Below are 21,928 nucleotides of genomic sequence, written 5' to 3' on the forward strand. Positions count from 1 at the left end.
AGTTCAACCCATCTCCGTTGACGCATGTTCAAATCCCTTTTGCTTAAGGATATGCTCGAGACTCCTGTGATCGGTGTAAATTGTGCACCTGGTACCGTACAAGTAGTGTCGCCATATCTTAAGCGCGAAAACAACAGCTCCCAGCTCTAAATCGTGCGTCGTGTAGTTCCGTTCATGAACCTTGAGTTGACGAGAGGCGTATGCAATAACTTTATTCCGCTGCATCAATACACAACCAAGCCCCTGTATCGATGCGTCACAATAGACTACAAAATCGTCCGTGCCCTCTGGCAATGAGAGAATAGGTGCGCTGCAAAGCCTATCCTTTAAGTACTGAAAAGCCGTTTCCTGGGAATCTCCCCAACGGTAGGTGACACCTTTCTGTGTCAGCATAGTAAGCGGCTGCGCGATCTTCGAAAAGTCTTTGATGAATCGCCTGTAGTAACCCGCCAAACCCAAGAATTGGCGTATTTCCGTTGGTGTACGCGGTGCAGGCCAGTTTCTGATCGAATCTACCTTGGATGGATCGACGTGAATCCCATCCCTGTTCACCACATGGCCTAAGAAGTGGACTTCACGAAGCCAGAAGTCGCATTTTGAAAACTTAGCGTACAGTTGTTCCTTTCGTAGCAGTTCCAAGATCAATCGTAGATGCTGCTCGTGTTCCTCCCGACTCTTGGAGTAAATCAAAATGTCGTCGATGAAAACGATAACGAACTTGTCTAGATAAGGTTTGCACACCCTGTTCATAAGATCCATGAAGACTGCAGGCGCGTTCGTAAGCCCGAATGGCATGAGAAGAAACTCGTAATGGCCGTAGCGAGTTCTGAATGCTGTCTTGGAGACGTCCTCATCCCGGACTCTCAGCTGATGATACCCTGACCTTAAATCAATCTTGGAATAGTAACTCGACCCTTGCAACTGGTCGAATAAGTCGTCAATACGAGGAAGAGGATAGCGGTTCTTCACTGTGACCTTGTTCAGTTCGCGATAATCAATGCACATTCTGAAAGTGCCATCCTTCTTTTTCACGAATAGTACTGGAGCTCCCCAAGGTGAAGAGCTTGGACGAATGAAGCCCTTTTCCAAGAGCTCTTGTAGTTGTTTAGATAGTTCTTCCAGTTCAGTTGGAGCCAAACGATACGGTGCTCGAGCTATGGGGGCTGCTCCTGGAGCGAGCTCGATTTGAAATTCGACTTGGCGGTGAGGCGGTAAACCGGGTAAATCTTCAGGAAACACCTGAGGAAAGTCACGTACAACTGGAATATCCTCCAGCTTCTTTTCCTTTGCTGATGCGTCAGTGACAAGTGCCAGAATGGCCGTGTGACCCTTTCGTAAACATTTATGCGCTTTCAAGAAAGAAATGATGCCAACCACAGCACCACTCTTGTCGCCTTGAACTTCGAGCGGTTCCTGACTAGAGCGAGGAATACGAATGATCTTTTCCTTGCACAAAATCTCTGCGTGATGTTGGGATAACCAATCCATACCGATGACGACGTCGAAACTACCCAAAACTATGGGTATAAGATCAATCGAGAAGGTCTGACCAGCTAGTACAATACTACAACCCTTGATTACATGTGCAGCTTCTACACTTTTACCATTTGCTAGTTCTACGACATGTTTGGTGTTTAGGGGTGTTGGGGTACGTTTTAACAATTTACTCATTTTCACAGACATAGAGCTTGTATCCGCACCCGAATCAAATAAAACAGTAACATAAATATTGTCGAGGAGAAACTTACCCATAACAACGTTGGGATCGTTCCTTGCGTCGCCCTGACCTAGCACGAACATACGACCACAAGCTTCGTTGCCATTGTTGTTGTTTCCCCCGTTGTTGTTGTTGTTGTTCCTGTTGCCCTGGTTGTTGTTGTTGCGATTCTGATTCTGGTTCAGTTGAGGGCAATCACGTTTGTAGTGGCCTTCAGCCCCACACTGGAAACATCCCCGGTTTCCACGCTGTGGCTGCTGGTGCTGGTTCTGTGGAGCTGGCGGTGGAAGTTGCTGGTTCTGATTTGCTGGCCGTGAGCTTCTACAATCCTTTGCCTCATGACCCATCTTGAGGCATCTTTGACAACGTTCCCTGCGACATATTCCGCTGTGGTGTCTGTTGCACTTATTACACAGTGGGTGAATTCCCCGATATCCACCCTGCCCCTGACTGCCAGATGATTGCTGACTCGGATTCTGGTAGTCATTTGTCTTGCGCTGCTGAGACTGAACAGAAACTGATCCCTTGCTGGAATCTAGGGGTGTTCAAAAAACTCGTGGTTCGCAGCTCGCTCGAAACTCGCTCGAAAAAAGTTTGAAAAGAGCTCGGCTCGAAATTGGCTCGGTTGTAAACGAGCCAGCTCGGCTCTGTGACAACCCGTACTCTAGACTTAGCTTGTGTAACGTTATATGCTCACGAGAACTACGTTACTTGAACGAATACATGATATGTTATGTGTTACATGATTATGTGATTATATTGATTGATTGAATGAATGTTGCATGTTACGTGACTTAATGTGATTTCATATGTTACTAATTGAACCGATTAGTAAAACCTTTACAAGAACCCACTCGGTCCATATGGTTGGACTCGAGACCATGAGGTAGCCCAAGTGGGGAGTTTCGGCCCACTTCTCTTATACGTATATACATGCACACATCCTTAGGGTTTTGTTTACACACTTTGGCAAATCATACACACACATAACCCTAGCTCCTCTATCTCGTCTCTCTCTCTCTCTCTCGGCTTGTTTAGGAACCGACGGCACAAGGCCATCCGATCACCCTCTTGTTCGGATCACATCTCGTTACTTGTAACCGGTTAGTATGTTTGTTTGAATTCATGTTCGATTATATGTGATGCCATGATTGCTATCATTCTGTTATGTGATGTAACTAGGGTGTATGTTAGTAAAATTGATTGGTTGTTGATGTTGGATGCGGGTACTTATAATAGTGATGTTTGTTAATCGGATAACATGTACGGTTACGTTATATGCTCGACTTATTGATTGATTCGAACCGGTTGGTGTATGGTTATGGGCTGTCATGAAATTGTTAATCAACACGTTTCTGCATGATTCGGTTTAGGCTGTTTGATGATCCGATTGATTGTTATCTAGGCTGTTTTGTTTAAGCATATGAACATGTTTGAAGATTGTCATGAAACTGGTAATTTCAGTGTTTGATCTGTTTCCGAAACTGTTTGATCTAATTGCTGATATTACGGGATGTTAGTTGGAAACTGATAATTGATTATGTATGATTGCATGAAACATGGAAACTTGTTACAAAATTGATAGCACACACGGTTACGACTCGGCACCTCCAGTTGCGAGTCGAGACCCCATCAGCATCAACCGGAATCACGGTTGCGAGTCATGATTTCGACTCGTAACGAGACCATGCCAAACCGAGACCATGGTTGCGAGTCCCGGTTGCGACTCGTAATCAAACCATGATGAGCCGAGACCAGTAGTTACGACTCGTAACCCCGTTGCGACTCGAGACCTGACTCGAGACCACCCTAGTCTCGAAGGATATGCATCTGTCGAGATCTCCCTTGTTGCGACTCGTATTCTCTGTTGCGAGTCGAGACCATGCACGTGCAAATGATTGGACTTACACACTGACACGAGCCCAAATGATTGGGCCGGATAACTGGACATGTTTACACCTCTGTTATTTGGACTACTTATCTGATTGGGCTGATAGGTTGGGTGAATATTATTGGGCCGGGTTATGTTTGGGCCGAATACATAGACTGCTTATCGGATTGCTGATACGCGTACGTGTTTACCATGAATCCTTGCATGCTTGCAACGTGTTAACCTATGTGATACAATATGCGTGCTATATACGAACCTGACTTATGTGATAACCATGATAGGACGTGGTTGACCATTTACTTGCTACCTGTACTCCTTGTGTATCTACCGAGCAACCCAAGGTGAGTTCACACAGCCAAGGCATGGGGTTCCCAGGGTGGGAATGGGATTGAATAAATTATACGTACATACTTAGTTAACGGAATATAATGATACGAGTCCTCAGGGTGAGGATGGTGAATGATAAGACACGGCTAGACTAGTATACCTTCTTGAACTGATCTTCGCACACACGCCGGGGGTTGGCCGCGATATTATGACTAATCATTCGCACACATGCCTTGGAAAGGCCGCGAACTATATACTAAAACTTCGCACATATGCCAGGGTGGCCGCGATACAAATATACATAGTCTAGAATACTTGAGTACTTTCTCTAATCTTCGCATACATGCCGAAAGGGCCCGCGATACGAACCAATACTATACATGAACAACGAACGAACTAATACGATGCATGATTAGATGATCGAACGCAATGCTTGCTATACTATACTCTTACTGAACTTACTTTCTGTGAACTCGCTCAACTAGTTGTTGACTCTCTGCTGCATGCCTTGCAGGACCTTAGGTACATTATGGAGCTTGCACAGGGAGGAGCAGGTCGTTGAGGGCAAAGGATCGTGAATACTATTTTAACACTTATGATGAGTCATACGTTAATATTATTGATTGGGTTACTTAAATGCTTCCGCTATACTTAACTATATTATATGTTCAATATGATTGGTGGTTAGGATCCTGGTCATGTCACACCTCCAAGCGGTGATACTCCGCGTGTGGATTTTTGGGGGTGTGACAGATTGGTATCAGAGCCATTGGTTATAGGGAACTTGGTTTTAATATGGGAAAATGTTTTTATTAAAACCGGACTATAACCAGAACAGTGCTCTCAACGATCCACAACGACGCTTCGCTCCACGTGCAAGACTCGACATCTTAGGTAATAAGGTTTATGTTTATTGCCTGTTTGCTAGAACTGCTTAGAACTTTGCTCGCATTACGCTTAGATACACATGCTTTGATTACATGAGAACACCTATATGCCTATACTTTTCTGTCATCGCCCTACTCGCAAACCACTCTCGCTTACGTTACTTTTACTATGAAGATCATGTCTGGACGAATCAACATGACTCAAGCCCAGTTAGAGGCTCTCGTTCAAGCTCAAGTTGCTGCGGCACTTGCAGCTGCTCAAGCAGGTCAACCAGCGCAGCAAGTTTGCACCTTTAAGAATTTCATGGACTGTCGTCCAAATTCCTTCAGCGGCACAGAGGGGGCAGTGGGACTCCTCCACTGGTTTGAGAAGCTAGAATCCGTATTCGAAATGTGCGAGTGCCCTGAGGCTCGCAAGGTCAAGTTTGCCACCGGCACCTTGGAGGGAATAGCACTAACTTGGTGGAACGCCCAAGTTCAAATCTTAGGGTTGGCAGCTGCTAATGCCACACCCTGGAACGACTTTAAGGAACTCATTAAGAGGGAGTATTGTACGCGTGAAGATATTCACAAGCTGGAAGACGAGTTGTATAATCTAAGGATGGTGGGATCTGAGATCGAAGCGTATACTAAACGGTCGAATGAGTTGGCCGTTCTGTGTCCAACTATGGTGGACCCTCCATACAAGCGCATTGAGTTGTATCTCAAGGGATTGGCGCCAGAAATTCAGAGCCACGTGACTTCGGCTAATCTCGAAAACATCCAGGAAATCCAACGCCTCGCTCATCGCATTACCGATCAGGCAGTGGATCAGAATAAACTGCCTAAGCGTGTCAACGCTACTGCTACAGTCACTTCAGCTGCTACTTCTGCTACACCCAGCGACAACAAACGGAAATGGGATGGGGATTCCGATCAGTCTCAAGTACAGCAGCGCAGGACGAATGACTACCAGAATCCGAGTCAGCAATCATCTGGCAGTCAGGAGCAGGGTGGATACAGGGGAGTACACCCACTATGCAACAAGTGTAACAAGCACCACAGTGGAAGGTGTCGCAAGGAACGTTGCCAGAGATGTTTCAAGATAGGGCACGAAGCCAAAGATTGCAGGAGCTCACGACCTGCAAACCAGAATCAGCAACTTCCACCACCAGCTCCACAGAACCCACAGCAGCAGCAGCCACAGCGTGGAAATCGGGGATGTTTCCAGTGTGGGGCAGAAGGTCATTACAAGCGCGATTGCCCACAGTTGAACCAGAATCAGAACAACAACAATAACCAGGGCAATGGGAACAACAACAACAACAACAATGGCAATGAGGCAAGGGGTCGAGCTTTCATGCTAGGACAAGGAGACGCTGCTTGAACTTATAACTCGTTTTGGGATTTTCTTTATTATGTCTCTGTTACTCAAACAAAGTTTGGTTTGAACATGAATCGTACTGGGTTTTATGGATTATTTTAATTACTATACTTTATGTTTGATATGATGGATGGTTTGATATGTTTGAACGTACCTGCCGTATTTAAGGACCTTATGAACAGGGTGTGCAAACCCTACCTAGACAAGTTCGTCATAGTATTCGTGAAGTCCATTTCTTAGGCCACGCAGTGAACAAGGATGGGATCCGTGTCGATCCATCCAAGGTAACCTCGACCAGAAATCGGCCTACACCACGTACTACAGACGGTTTACGCAGGGATTTCTCGGAGATTGCTCAGCCACTTACGCTACTGACACAGAAGGATGTCACCTATTGCTGGGGAGAGCCCCAGGAGACTGCTTTTCAGCGCGACAAGGTTATCGTTTTCGCCTCTCGTCAACTCAAGGTTCACGAACGGGACTACATGACGCACGAATTAGAGCTGGGAGCTGTTGTTTTCGCGCTTAAGATATGGCGACACTACCTGTACGGTACCAGGTGCACGAATTACACCGATCACAGGAGTCTCGAGCATATTCTTAAGCAGAAGGACTTGAAGCATGCGTCATCAAGTACCATCCAGGCAAGGCCAATGTTGTGGCGGACGCCCTCAGTCGGAAGGACACTCTACCTTAGCGCGTGCGAGCGCTACAACTACGATCCAATCTAGCCTTCCAGCACAGATACGAACTGCTCAGATAAAAGCACTGAAGCCTGAAAACGTCAAGGCTGGAGCCTTACGCGGCACACAACAACGATTAGGACAGAAGGCAGACGGCGCCTATTATGTAACGGGGCATATTTGGGTCCCACTTTATGGCGGTCTACGCGAACTTGTGATGGATGAAGCTCACAAGTCTCGTTACTCGGTATATCCAGGGTCGGATAAAATGTACCACGATATCAGCACTATTTATTGGTGGTCTGGCATGAAGGCCCACATCGCTACGTACGTTGGAAAACGCTTGACCTGTGCGAGAGTCAAGGTTGAATATCAGGAACCAGCTGACCTACTTAAGCAGCCTAAGATACCCCAATGGAAATGGGAAGGAATTTCCATCGATTTTGTTACAAGCCTACCTCGATCCCAGCGTGGGAACGATACCATATGGGTGATCGTGGATCGACTCACCAAGTCTGCACACTTCCAACCGATTAAGGAAACGGACAAGTTCTCCACTCTCGCAGACATCTACCTTAAAGAAGATTGTTTCGAGGCACGGGGTGCCCACGTCCATCATTACGGATCGCGATGCACGATTCACGTCAGAGCTTCGGCAAGCAATGCACAAACCATCCGACTCACGATTAAACATGAGCACGGCAACATACAAACCGCTCCATTCGAGGCATTGTACGGGCGTAGGTGCCGGTCACCTCTCTGTTGGGCAGAGGTGGGGGATAGTCAGAGTTATGGGTCCAGAGATTGTAGTGGACGCCACAGAAAAGATTGCACAAATACGACAACGCATGACGGCAGCACGCGACTGTCAGAAAGCCTACGCGGACAAGCGTAGAAAGCCATTGGAATTTCAGGTCGGGGACCATTCGAGATCATAGAAACGTACAGGCAGGGTAGCCTATAGATTGAACCTACCAGCTGAACTCGGGGCAGTTCACAATGTCTTTCAGGTATCGAACTACCGACGAGCGGTTGCAGTTCGTCGAGGAACCAGTAGAAATCACGGACCGGGATGTGAAGGTCCTCAAACACAAGAGAATCCCTCTTGTTCGAGTTCGTTGGAACTCCAAAAGTGGCCCAGAGTGCACCTGGGAACGCGAAGACAGGATGACAGAAAAGTACCCCCAGTTACTCGAAACCAATGCTACCACTACTGAGGCTGAAGCTACTACTTCGGAATTTCGGGACGAAATTCCAGATCAACGGGGGGAGGATGTGACACCCCAGGAAAAACCAGTAAACGATTGAACTTACCTAGCTTCCTCAGTGAGTGCATACCAAATTTCGGGACGAAATTTCCAATTAGTTGGGGATAATGTGACAACCCGTACTCTAGACTTAGCTTGTGTAACGTTATATGCTCACGAGAACTACGTTACTTGAACGAATACATGATATGTTATGTGTTACATGATTATGTGATTATATTGATTGATTGAATGAATGTTGCATGTTACGTGACTTAATGTGATTTCATATGTTACTAATTGAACCGATTAGTAAAACCTTTACAAGAACCCACTCGGTCCATATGGTTGGACTCGAGACCATGAGGTAGCCCAAGTGGGGAGTTTCGGCCCACTTCTCTTATACGTATATACATGCACACATCCTTAGGGTTTTGTTTACACACTTTGGCAAATCATACACACACATAACCCTAGCTCCTCTATCTCGTCTCTCTCTCTCTCTCTCGGCTTGTTTAGGAACCGACGGCACAAGGCCATCCGATCACCCTCTTGTTCGGATCACATCTCGTTACTTGTAACCGGTTAGTATGTTTGTTTGAATTCATGTTCGATTATATGGTTGGACTCGAGACCATGAGGTAGCCCAAGTGGGGAGTTTCGGCCCACTTCTCTTATACGTATATACATGCACACATCCTTAGGGTTTTGTTTACACACTTTGGCAAATCATACACACACATAACCCTAGCTCCTCTATCTCGTCTCTCTCTCTCTCTCTCGGCTTGTTTAGGAACCGACGGCACAAGGCCATCCGATCACCCTCTTGTTCGGATCACATCTCGTTACTTGTAACCGGTTAGTATGTTTGTTTGAATTCATGTTCGATTATATGTGATGCCATGATTGCTATCATTCTGTTATGTGATGTAACTAGGGTGTATGTTAGTAAAATTGATTGGTTGTTGATGTTGGATGCGGGTACTTATAATAGTGATGTTTGTTAATCGGATAACATGTACGGTTACGTTATATGCTCGACTTATTGATTGATTCGAACCGGTTGGTGTATGGTTATGGGCTGTCATGAAATTGTTAATCAACACGTTTCTGCATGATTCGGTTTAGGCTGTTTGATGATCCGATTGATTGTTATCTAGGCTGTTTTGTTTAAGCATATGAACATGTTTGAAGATTGTCATGAAACTGGTAATTTCAGTGTTTGATCTGTTTCCGAAACTGTTTGATCTAATTGCTGATATTACGGGATGTTAGTTGGAAACTGATAATTGATTATGTATGATTGCATGAAACATGGAAACTTGTTACAAAATTGATAGCACACACGGTTACGACTCGGCACCTCCAGTTGCGAGTCGAGACCCCATCAGCATCAACCGGAATCACGGTTGCGAGTCATGATTTCGACTCGTAACGAGACCATGCCAAACCGAGACCATGGTTGCGAGTCCCGGTTGCGACTCGTAATCAAACCATGATGAGCCGAGACCAGTAGTTACGACTCGTAACCCCGTTGCGACTCGAGACCTGACTCGAGACCACCCTAGTCTCGAAGGATATGCATCTGTCGAGATCTCCCTTGTTGCGACTCGTATTCTCTGTTGCGAGTCGAGACCATGCACGTGCAAATGATTGGACTTACACACTGACACGAGCCCAAATGATTGGGCCGGATAACTGGACATGTTTACACCTCTGTTATTTGGACTACTTATCTGATTGGGCTGATAGGTTGGGTGAATATTATTGGGCCGGGTTATGTTTGGGCCGAATACATAGACTGCTTATCGGATTGCTGATACGCGTACGTGTTTACCATGAATCCTTGCATGCTTGCAACGTGTTAACCTATGTGATACAATATGCGTGCTATATACGAACCTGACTTATGTGATAACCATGATAGGACGTGGTTGACCATTTACTTGCTACCTGTACTCCTTGTGTATCTACCGAGCAACCCAAGGTGAGTTCACACAGCCAAGGCATGGGGTTCCCAGGGTGGGAATGGGATTGAATAAATTATACGTACATACTTAGTTAACGGAATATAATGATACGAGTCCTCAGGGTGAGGATGGTGAATGATAAGACACGGCTAGACTAGTATACCTTCTTGAACTGATCTTCGCACACACGCCGGGGGTTGGCCGCGATATTATGACTAATCATTCGCACACATGCCTTGGAAAGGCCGCGAACTATATACTAAAACTTCGCACATATGCCAGGGTGGCCGCGATACAAATATACATAGTCTAGAATACTTGAGTACTTTCTCTAATCTTCGCATACATGCCGAAAGGGCCCGCGATACGAACCAATACTATACATGAACAACGAACGAACTAATACGATGCATGATTAGATGATCGAACGCAATGCTTGCTATACTATACTCTTACTGAACTTACTTTCTGTGAACTCGCTCAACTAGTTGTTGACTCTCTGCTGCATGCCTTGCAGGACCTTAGGTACATTATGGAGCTTGCACAGGGAGGAGCAGGTCGTTGAGGGCAAAGGATCGTGAATACTATTTTAACACTTATGATGAGTCATACGTTAATATTATTGATTGGGTTACTTAAATGCTTCCGCTATACTTAACTATATTATATGTTCAATATGATTGGTGGTTAGGATCCTGGTCATGTCACACCTCCAAGCGGTGATACTCCGCGTGTGGATTTTTGGGGGTGTGACAGGCTCGGCTCGGTTTGTAAACGAGTCGAGCTCGAGCTTGGCCTGGCTCGGCTCGCGAGCTCGTGAGCCAGCTCGATAAGGTTTACATCCTTCATTTTTTGGTCCCACATCGCTCAAGAGATAAAAACTAAGGGAGTATCTCATCTATAAAAGAAGATAAAGAAAATGTACAAAGTGAGTTATCTATTTATACTTGCATATTTAGCCATTTAGTTAAATATAATTGCAATTATGGCCCTTAGTCTATAAAAAGATTCATTTTTAGGGATTTTTAAGTAATGAATTTTGCGGTTCTTTGTTAGTTCGAGCTAGATCGAGCCGAGCCGAGCTAGCTCGAATTTTAATCGAGTCGAGCTCGAGCCTCAAATCTCAGCTCGATTTGAAATTCGAGCTCGAGCCGAGCCAGCTTGAATTAAGTTCGAGCCGAGCTCGAGCCGGGTCGAGCTCGGCTCGACTCGGCTCGTTTACAGCCCTACTGGAATCCCCCTCCCATTTTCTCTTGTTGTCACTGGGAGTAGCAGAAGTAGTGGTAGCCTTGACACGTTTTGGCAGCCGGTTCTGGTCCACTGCCTGATCTGTAATACGATGAGCAAGGCGCTGAATGGCCTGGATATTATCAAGATTAGCCGATGTCACATGGCTCTGGATCTCTGGCGCCAAACCCTTGAGATAAAACTCAATACGTTTCACTGGAGGGTCCACCATAGTTGGGCATAGCACGGCCAGTTCATTCGACCGTTTGGTATAGGCTTCGATCTCTGACCCAACCATTTTCAAGTGATACAGTTCATCTTCCAACTTGTGAATGTCTTCACGAGTGAAGTATTCCCTTTTGATCAATTCCTTGAAATCATTCCAAGGGGTGGCGTTAGCAGCTGCCAACCCTAGGATCTGTACTTGCGCGTTCCACCAAGTCAACGCGATTCCTTCCAAAGTGGCAGTGACGTACTTGACCCTGCGAGCCTCAGGGCATTCACACATTTCGAACACAGATTCTAGCTTCTCAAACCAATGGAGGAGTCCCACTGCCCCCTCGGTGCCACTGAATGAGCTTGGACGACAGTCCATGAAGTTCTTGAAAGTGCAGACATGCTGCTGCGCGTGTTGACCTATTGTGTACGAATAGGACAAAGTTAAAGACGAGAGTTAATGTAGGATCTAAAGATCCTAGTGTGTGTCTATACTGCAGGGTATACTACCTGCTTGAGCAGCTGCAAGTGCCGCAGCAACTTGAGCTTGAACGAGAGCCTCTAGCTGGGCTTGAGTCATGTTAATTCGTCCGGCAATTGATCTTCACATCAAAGGCAACATAAGTGAGAAAGGTTCGCGAATAGTGCGATGACAGAAGAGTGTAAGCACGTAAGTGTTCCCAAGCAATAACAAGTAGTGAGCAGAGTAATGTAAGCATACTACGAGCAAAGTTCTATGCAATTCTAGCATGTAGGCAATAAACATAAACCTTATTACCTAGTATGTCGAGTCTTGCACGTGGAGCGAAGCGTCGTTGTGGATCGTTGAGAGCACTGTTCTGGTTATAGTCTGGTTGTAATAAAAACGTTTTCCCATATTAAAACCAAGTTCTCTATAACCAATGGCTCTGATACCAATCTGTCACACCCCCAAAATCCACCTGCGGAGTATCACCGCTTGGGAGCGTGACTGACCAGGATCAAGCCACCAATCATATCGAACATGTAATTAATATCAAGTATAATAAATGTAAACCAATCATTCAATACAATAGGTGTTCAAAACATAATCATAGTTTCAAAGTATAGCGGAAGCATAAGTATGAGAACCCAATGTGTAACATAAGTTCAAATGTTTTAACATGGTATCCACGATCCATGCTCCACAACGACCTGCTCCTCCCTGTGCAAGCTCCATGTATCTAACGACCTGCAAGGCATGTAACAGCGGATCAACAACTAGTTGAGCGAGTTCACAGTTAACAGTTCAGTAATAGTATAGCGTGAGTAGTAGTATGTTCGTTCGTTATGTCATGTATCGTATTAGTTTCCATCGCGGCCTCCCAGGCAGGTATGCGAAGATATTAGGGGATGTTCATCCCGAGTATTCTAGACTAGGTTTATCTGTATCGCGGCCTACCAGGCAGGTGTGCGAAGATTAGTAAATTCAGTTCGCGGCCTTCCAAAGGCAGGTGTGCAAAGTCAGTTATAATATCGCGGCCAACCCTTGGCAGGTGTGCGAAGATCAGTTTAATAAGTGTTACTAGTCTAGTCGTAGCTCTATCAGCGAAGTATATACAATAGCTCATCAAATCCCATTCCCACCTGGGAACCCCATGCCTTGGCTGTGTGAACTCACCTTGGTTTGCTCGGTATGCTAGGTTATGCACTCACAAGTAATCAGTCAAGTCCTATTGTATGCACGTGTAATAAATCAGTTTTTCGTTCGTAACAAATGTTGCACACAAATCTAATGTCACATTGTGTTTGGCAATTATTCATCATGCGGCATTTAAGTAGTCAGTCAAATCCACATAATTTCATACTTGACAGGATACACAGGCGGTTAACATACTCTACCAGGTTAACACATTAAACAGGGTTACATGCATCTCATAACAGATCAAATCATGAATTAATATACAATACATGTCTTCATATTAATCATACGCAAAATAGGCAGGGCCTTGCCCTTCTTAAAACTCAGACAAGTGTGTGGGGGGGCTTCCCCTGTTTAAAAGTCGGATCATGCAACCAAGGATTAAAACTCAGACAATATAAGGTGTGGGATTAAAAGTCGGACCTCATGTGTTTGTTCAACAGAAAACTTGGACTCTCATAACATCCTATACGAATTCGGACTTCCTTATATGTTTCAAAGGAGTCGGATCATAATTGATTAATTTAAACTCGGACCATACTTAATGAATGAAACTCGGGCATACATGACAAGGAGGAAGCTCGGACCCTTAACAACCTTGCAAAACTCGGACCAGGTTCTTATAAGGAAACTCGGACCACACATGAGTATCAAAACTCGGACATTGATAACTAAACAAAAGTCGGATCATTTACTTGCTTTAAAAACTCGGACAAGTGGGGTAGGGGTTCAAAACTCGGACCCATCCACCATTCCTTAACAAAGTCGGACTAGGGTGTGTTTTACATAAAATTCGGACCAATATAAAAGCCATGAAACTCGGACTTCATCACTTACAAACTCGGACTCACAAGCCTTTTCATAAAACTCAGATCAACACAATCTTAATTTGAAATTCGGACCTTTATGCTTTGTTTATAAAACTCAGACAACATTCACTTATTTAAACCTCAGACAATTACATTAGGGTTACGAAACTCAGACAAGTATCAATCCAAAACTCTGACTAACACTAATGCGTGAATTCCAATCTTTGCACAGAATCAAGGCATCAGAACCGTTATGTTTTATGTTCATACAATCTAAACCCTAATCCATACTTTCACAACATCGAATCAAGTCAATCATGAATATTTTTGACAATACAATCATATAAATCATCAAACAGTGATTACACAATAATCAACATCTATTGGAAACACAGAACTATCACATGATGAACTAGGGTTTACACATACTACAAGAATCAAAAATAGATGACAATCAAACAATCAATAAACAATGATTAAGCAATTACCTTGATTCGATTCTAGATGGATTGGCAATCAAACTTGATGCAAAAGACTTGTGAAACCAAGAAGGATGAGGAGATGGTTGTAGAGAGGATTAGAGGAGGTGAAAGTACGTGTTTTGATTCTTTGTGAATGATTAGAGAATGATTAGGGAAGGGGATTAGGGTTATGAGTTGTTAAAGTTTCACTATCATCCCTAAGCACCCTTAAGTAATATTTATTACAGTTTCAACACCACATTCCATTATTTGTCAAATCTTTCACAAGTAACACATAACCATGCACAACCACAAAACACTATATTATATCAAAACGTATACAGTTTCATAGCAAACCAATTGTGCAAGCAAACAATTAAACAATCAATAAACGTGCAATAAATACGTAATAGAAATCTTGGAAATTCGAGTTGTCACAAGTATAATTAGGTCTTTGTAAACTGTGATGTCTATCATGTGCAAATAAATGCTATTATCAAGGGGTGTGCACAAAGACTAGGAGTTATGTGTGATAATGATTATGCCTCTGATGATGATCATGCAACTAAAGATGTTATATGATTTAGGTCGTGTATTAGAAAACACACAAACTGTTGCCTTAAGAATGTACACATGCACACACGAAACTGATGGGGCCTTGTCGAGTGGGCTGTATCAATTAATTAAATTATGGGTATTCTAAAACTTGGGCCACGCTTAGAAACATACTTCTTGGCTGGGTTGCGACCTTTTGGGCCGCACACCCAGCTACTATAACAGACGAATCATACCAAGGGACCGGGTATAAAGGGTTATGTTTGGGCTTTGTGTTTAATGGACCGCACACTTTGGGTGGACTGTGCGGTTAGCGGATTGGAAAGTAAAGTGAGCGACTAGCATCACGTTAGACTTGTAAAAAAAAAAACTATATTGAACAGGAAACATGATTGGTTGGTGTTGTAAAGGAATATTGCTTGTGGATGTATATATATGGAACGTGATAATTTTAGTTGATTTACATATAGGATGATTGTGATAGGTGTAAACATGATTATATTTGTTGGCATATGTGCAAAGATGTGTAAATAAGTGTTCACGTCAAACTGATTGCTCTATGAAAATCACATTAGGGTCTGTGAATTGAATTGGAACAAGTAACTAATCTTACCGAGCAAACCAAGGTGAGTTCACACTTTCCACAAGGCATGGGATTCCCAAGGGTTGGGAATAGGTAAAGGATTGAAACTGAAACTGCGTGATCTCCTGGTTTGGGACACGTACACACCCTCTTCATTGAAGGGTGACAACACGTGATGAAAATATAATCGGAACCTGCGTAATCTCCTGGTTTGGGGATTACGTACACACCCTCTTTACTGAAGGGTGACAACACGGATACTAGACCAAAACTCTCTATCATGAAGTCCCTCCTTTTATATCGACTTAATCGCCGGGCCAATGGCGAGCGGGTCATTAGTTAGATAGCGCTATTTAGGTTTGACAAGCCTCACACCGTGCCGTAGAGGACGGGCGTGAACTAATGGATCTGGGCACTAGTCAATGATGATAGACATTGACGTCAGGGCACCAACTTACTTTAGTCAGTGGTCGATATGGTAAACGGGTCTAGTGGTTCACATGGGGAAGCCCCCACTGGTTATGGACATGGTTTGGGAAACAAAGATACTTGTTTACTCGTGGTTTACGAAACAACTTATGGTTTTCAAAACAAACACTAAAACTAAACAACCAACTGTGAACTCGCTCAACTTTGTTGTTGACTCGTTGTTACATGCCTTGCAGGCTTTAGGTGTAAATCATTGGAACTTGCTGTCTGGGATGCTAGAGTTGTCATGGGTCAAATTAAAAGGAATCACAAGACGAGTTTTATGGATTCTATACGCCTATTTTATGAAACTCATGACAAATTGTAATATGCTTCCGCTGGATAATGATTCTTGTATTGTAACACTTATTTAAATAAATGAAAGTCTTATTTTATCTTTAATAGTTCGATGTGATTGGTGGCTAAGATCCTGGTCAGTCACACCTCCTGCGGTGATACTCCGCTTGTGGATTTTGGGGGTGTGACAGATTGGTATCAGAGCCATTGGTTTTAGTGAACTTGGTTTTAAAAAGGGAAAAACGTTTTTGTAAAATCAGACTATAACCGAACAGTTCTGAAAATGTGGATACGACCATGACACTCAGCTCCAGATTGCAAGGTTCGTCCCTCGTACACTCATTGTACTACATAACTAGTGAACACTTACATATGATATCGCATGTGATTGCACGTTTAGCACAACAGTACGAATTCCTGTAATACTTGCCTGTGTTATGTGCCAGATAGGGTGGTATTTCCCTAAACCTTCACGACTTACGTTTCGTGATGCTCTTTGGTTGCTACTCGCGTTTGGGGAACCATTTGACATGAGTTAAGAGGAGCTGAGATGAGCATGCAAATCACAATATTATTGTGGGTGCACACATAATAATAAAGTGGGGTGCATGTGAGTCCCAGTGAGCCTTAACAAGTTGAAAAGGGGTTCCGTCCCTTATTTAATCAATGTGAAACATATCAAACCTATAGGGGTCATAGCAGTAATTGTCCCCTACTCGAATGTGAACTTTTCATTCATCTCTAGATCCCTTTGAATCTCGATGCTAGCGAGTATTACCTGAACACCCATCTGATCACCTAGCGAACCGTGTAGAATGTTAGGTGCTTATACGAACGACCCTGAGTTGGATGTCGCAGCTCGAATGATTGATCGATACCTTTCTTACTCCTCTTCGTTTGCTGGAACTCATGTATTGATACCTTAGATCCTGAAGTGTGATCACTTCTGAAACACTCCCGCAACATACTGTGTATTACTCGAACAACTTGTAACATCGATGGACAAGAGGTTGAGCGTAGTACTTTACCGACCTCAGTACTTTGACGACCCTGATTACCGGCAACAAGCACCAGCGAATTGGCTTCAATCGAATCCTTAACCCTTGTTAGCGACTCATGGGAGTCAACTTTTACGAATTAATCAGGAGATAAGCAATGACAACTGACTGTTGGATGGAATGTGGAACTCACCGCACAGTGAGTAGTGCCTTAGCAGCATACCATGGAATGTGAAGAGGTGGACCTTGTCGGTAAAAGGTCGTAGAGCTCCGTTTCAAACAACAGCATTAGAGGCAACAGTCACGGCAACATCAAGGTATCTGTAATGGTAACCAACAATATGGAAAGTAAAGGTGCCTACGACATGGAGTGGCTGATGTTAAGTCCAACAACAACAACCAAGGGAACAACGGCCGTACTGGAAATCCTCGCGATAAGTACAACACGGGAAATGATGCTCATGGAGGGACATTAGGAATTGGCGTGGGCGACGCCGGGATTATAACAACATGGTGGCCTACGTGTTCTTAGTGACTAATCACTTCGCCACTGTTCTGCTTAACCCTGATGCTTCTTGAAACCGAACCTGTTGTGAATAGGCTGATGGCAAGACAATGGAAACCCCATATGATCGTTGGGATGCAAACTCGACCTTGTAGGACGAGTGTTCAACATCGACATTTCTTCTGTTGTTCTTGATAGACGTATCATGTGAAGAGAAGATTCTACGCATTCCTCTCCTAGTGGAGGATTGTTATCTGTTCTAACGCGTCAGAGTGGTGTAGAAGTTAGCATCAATTCAACAGTGAAGGCCAGAAGTGTCCACGGAAGGATTATCCCGCTATGATAGCACTCGTTACTGATGTCAAGGCTAAGGAAAAGAGGATCGAGGATCCACCAATTGTTCGTGATTCTTCTCAGCATGCTACGGGGGGGAACTATCAGGTTTACTTCCACAACTATTAGGCAGACTCTCAGTTTGATCTCACGCCAGAGGTAGCCCTGATTCTTCGTATCTCTTACCATCTCGCACCAGGAGGGTGATAGAGCTGTCAAATCAACAACATGGACTGTTGGACAGGAGCTTTGTCGGACCTAATTTTTTTTCCTTTGGGGAGCCCCAGCTATATCCAGACAGATAGGTTGTATCGTTGGATATGTGTAATGATTATCGAGAACTCAACAAGGTGACAGTCAAGAACTGTTTGCTTCGACCATGTTGTGACAACCGGTAATTTACGCCCTTAATTACGTAATTAAACCGATACTAAATAGTGGTTACGACGCAAATTAGCTTAATCAGGGCCTCAGGAAGCTTAGGAACGCTTATGCAGTTCTATAGTGCGCGTGTGACGATCTGCGGAGATACTATTGGAAATTAAACGACAATAAACTGAAACCGTACGAAATATTGACGACACCGACAAATATGGATGTTACATGAATATTTTATGCCTATGGAGTTTGGGTCACGATACCGGGTCTCGTAGGAATTACGGGCCCCTTACACATAAGATGGGCTTGTGGGTCCTGGGCCCAAGCCCAAAACCCATAAGCCTAAATCTGTACATACCATACAAGATCTCTATGAAATCTTGTAAAAACTTACAAAAATATTCTCCAAATCCTTACTAGATATTCACAATCCTTATAAATCTCTGCAAGAGATTTTAGCTCTAAGGATAAAGGAAACAACCTGAAGGCAATTTGTATGCTTAAAAGGCAATGGAAAACCCTCCACTCTATTAATACCCATGAACCTCTCTATGTCTGCATACTAACAAAACACTCAAAGACAACTAATGTCTGGTTCCTTTTACACTCCCTCACTCTCGATCTCTTTTGCTATCATATACACACAGACCAAACATGATAAGTTAGAGAATTCCCTCAGTTCACAAAACAAAAAAAAAAAGACACACAGTCAATACCCCCTAACCTCTCGATCCTCTCTCTCAAATTCAATTAACCAGAACAACACACACTCATCACTACTCCATCTCCCTCCTCGGTTCCCCACTCCGGCGACGACAGCACCCCCCTCCTCTCCTCTCGACGACAAATCGGACCACCACCACCATCCGGTGGTGGTGAGAGTCGACTGCAAGACAGAGAAACAGAGAGATCGGAGATCGATTGAAGAGGAGAGAGACAGAAAACGAAGAGAGAGAAAGTTAAGGGCGGAGCCGGCGTCGAGCTCCGTCGAGCTCCGGCTGGACACGGCGGCATTCGCCGCCGCTCATCGCGGTGGTCCCTGTTCCTTCTTCGATAATTTCCGGTAAACCTGTTTCCTTTTATTTTTCATGAAGTTTGAAGATGATGATGAGATGCTATTGACGGAGCCGAGATGATGATGAAAACGAACGGCTAAAGCCGTAATTCTTTTTTTTTCGGTGAGTTTTTCATATGCAAGTCTTTTCTTTCTTTTGGTTTTAGAACTCGTTGTGACAATTCACTGGTTTCAAAATTCTGAAACGATCCGTTTTTTTTAAGTAACACGGGAGTTGTTTGACTCGGGTCACTGTTTTCCGGCAGTCGAGCTAACGACGTCAGTTCACGGCAACAGTAGTGGTGGTGGTTAATTTTGAGAATGGTTCGGATCATTGTCAGCTAGTCAAGTCAGATTTCGGGTTCGGTTTTGGTCAACCACAGTCAACACCATTTCCGGTCAAAGCTGATCAACGGCTCGGGTCAACGGGTCAGACCTGGTGTGGTTCGTGTTCAGCTCAGCGGGTTCGAGTCAGGCAGTCATCAAGGTCAGACGTTCGGTTCAGTTGACTAGGTCAAACCGAGTCAACTCGGTCAACCGAGTTAACTCAGTCAACAACAAGCAGTCAACCAATCAACACCGGTCAACGGAAGTCAAACGCGGTCAACGGTTCGGTTCGGTGTCCGACACGAAGAATGGTAAAAACTTATAGCAGCACGCGTTAATATTATTATTCTATATAGTTTTCATTACTTTCATAAACTCGAGCTCGAACCGATTCATTATGATTTAGTTACCTTTGACACCTTGACAAAAATTTATACATATAGTGTTATATTGATTGTTTGAGTATTGCTTGAATTTTGAAAATATAAAGATAGCTTGTGTTGTCGGGGCGTCCAAAAACAGAGGAAGCTCTGCCCGTTTTTCGAAAAAAATCCGTAAAATAAAACATGTTTTTAAGCAAACGGATCAAGTAACTTTTATAACTACAAATGAGTATTTACGCCGACACTTTAGAACTTACAAAAACGACGACGCAAACTACTATACAAAATAAATATAGCTACTATTATATTTATTTCAAGCGAAAAACTCGAATCATTTTTATAAATAAATATAGTATATATATATTTATTTCAAATATCGCGTAACACGAATTCGTTTTATAAAAATAAATATAATTTTTATATTTATTTCAATTATCGTATCACATGAATTCCTTTATAAAAATAAATATAGTTTTTATATTTATTTCAAATATAACACAACATGAAGTTGTTTTACCAAAATAAATATAGATTATATATTTATTTCGAAGATCGAACTACACGAATGCTTTTATATTAAAAAAAAATAAATATAGTTATATATTTATTTTCAAACACAATAACTCGACGACTCTTTTGAAAAATGAATATAACTTTTATATTTATTTCAAACGCCTCAACGGCATACTATATATAATACGAGTTTATTATATATTCCTTTCATAAAACACTCGTTACATACACGTACAACTACTCGGGGCGATAACGTTTAACTTAATCATTAAGTTAACAACGTGCCGTCAAATCGTTCGATTAACGATTCGGTAGAGCTCGGTGACACGTAGATTTGTTACCACATTATTTAGAAACTTATTAGATATTCCGTGTTAGGAATATTGTAGAATGCACGCTAGCAAGTCGAGCCTTGGAAACGACATCAAGAAGTCGTAAATTAGCTAGCTTTGCACAGGAATACTCAGGTGAGTTCATAACCCCACCTTTTTACGGTTTTACATTTTTCTAAATGTTTTCGGGGTGGAAAGACATGCACTTTTTGCAAAGCATACAAGAATTACACATTTCTAACCCATTTTACAAGCAAGTTTTAACAGACACAAATGGTTTACGAAAAGCTTATGTTTTATACCGGTTTTTCAAACAAGCGTATTTTTCGAAATATGCATACACATGAATTCTAGTTTTCTAAACGCCGAGAAAATACAAGTACAAAGAGATACAAGAATTGAGAATACAAAATACAAGAAGCACACTTGGTGAGAACGAGTACCAAGTGTGAGGTGAGATAAGAATACAAGAATTGAGGAATGATACGAGAAATCGTGTCACGAATAGGGTACCATAAGCACCATTAATCGTGTACATACTTAGACCGCGGAACAAAAGGTTAGATCTAACGGGTGTAGGGCAGCCCCACTCTTGGTGACAACTAGAACCAAGTAGTGTTTTTGTGTCTCAGTCGTGAATCGACTACAGAAAAATGCCTATGGTTTGGTGACTTCCTATGTCGTATCACATGTTAATGGCCTTGCAACCCATTAACAACATGATATATACAAGAATACATGATA

General features: G+C 43.3%; 1 long non-coding RNA gene across 1 annotated transcript; it reads left to right on the forward strand.

Annotated features, from left to right (window-relative positions):
* The first annotated feature begins 18,987 nt into the window (after nucleotides 1-18,987).
* On the forward strand, nucleotides 18,988-20,410 carry LOC110897470. Its single transcript, XR_002568671.2, has 2 exons — nucleotides 18,988-19,753; nucleotides 19,854-20,410. It is a non-coding gene; the product is annotated as an uncharacterized LOC110897470 (long non-coding RNA).
* Nucleotides 20,411-21,928: the final 1,518 nt, after the last annotated feature.

The sequence above is a fragment of the Helianthus annuus genome, chromosome 17 (assembly GCF_002127325.2).
Source record: "Helianthus annuus cultivar XRQ/B chromosome 17, HanXRQr2.0-SUNRISE, whole genome shotgun sequence".
In the NCBI taxonomy this organism is placed as follows: domain Eukaryota; kingdom Viridiplantae; phylum Streptophyta; class Magnoliopsida; order Asterales; family Asteraceae; genus Helianthus; species Helianthus annuus.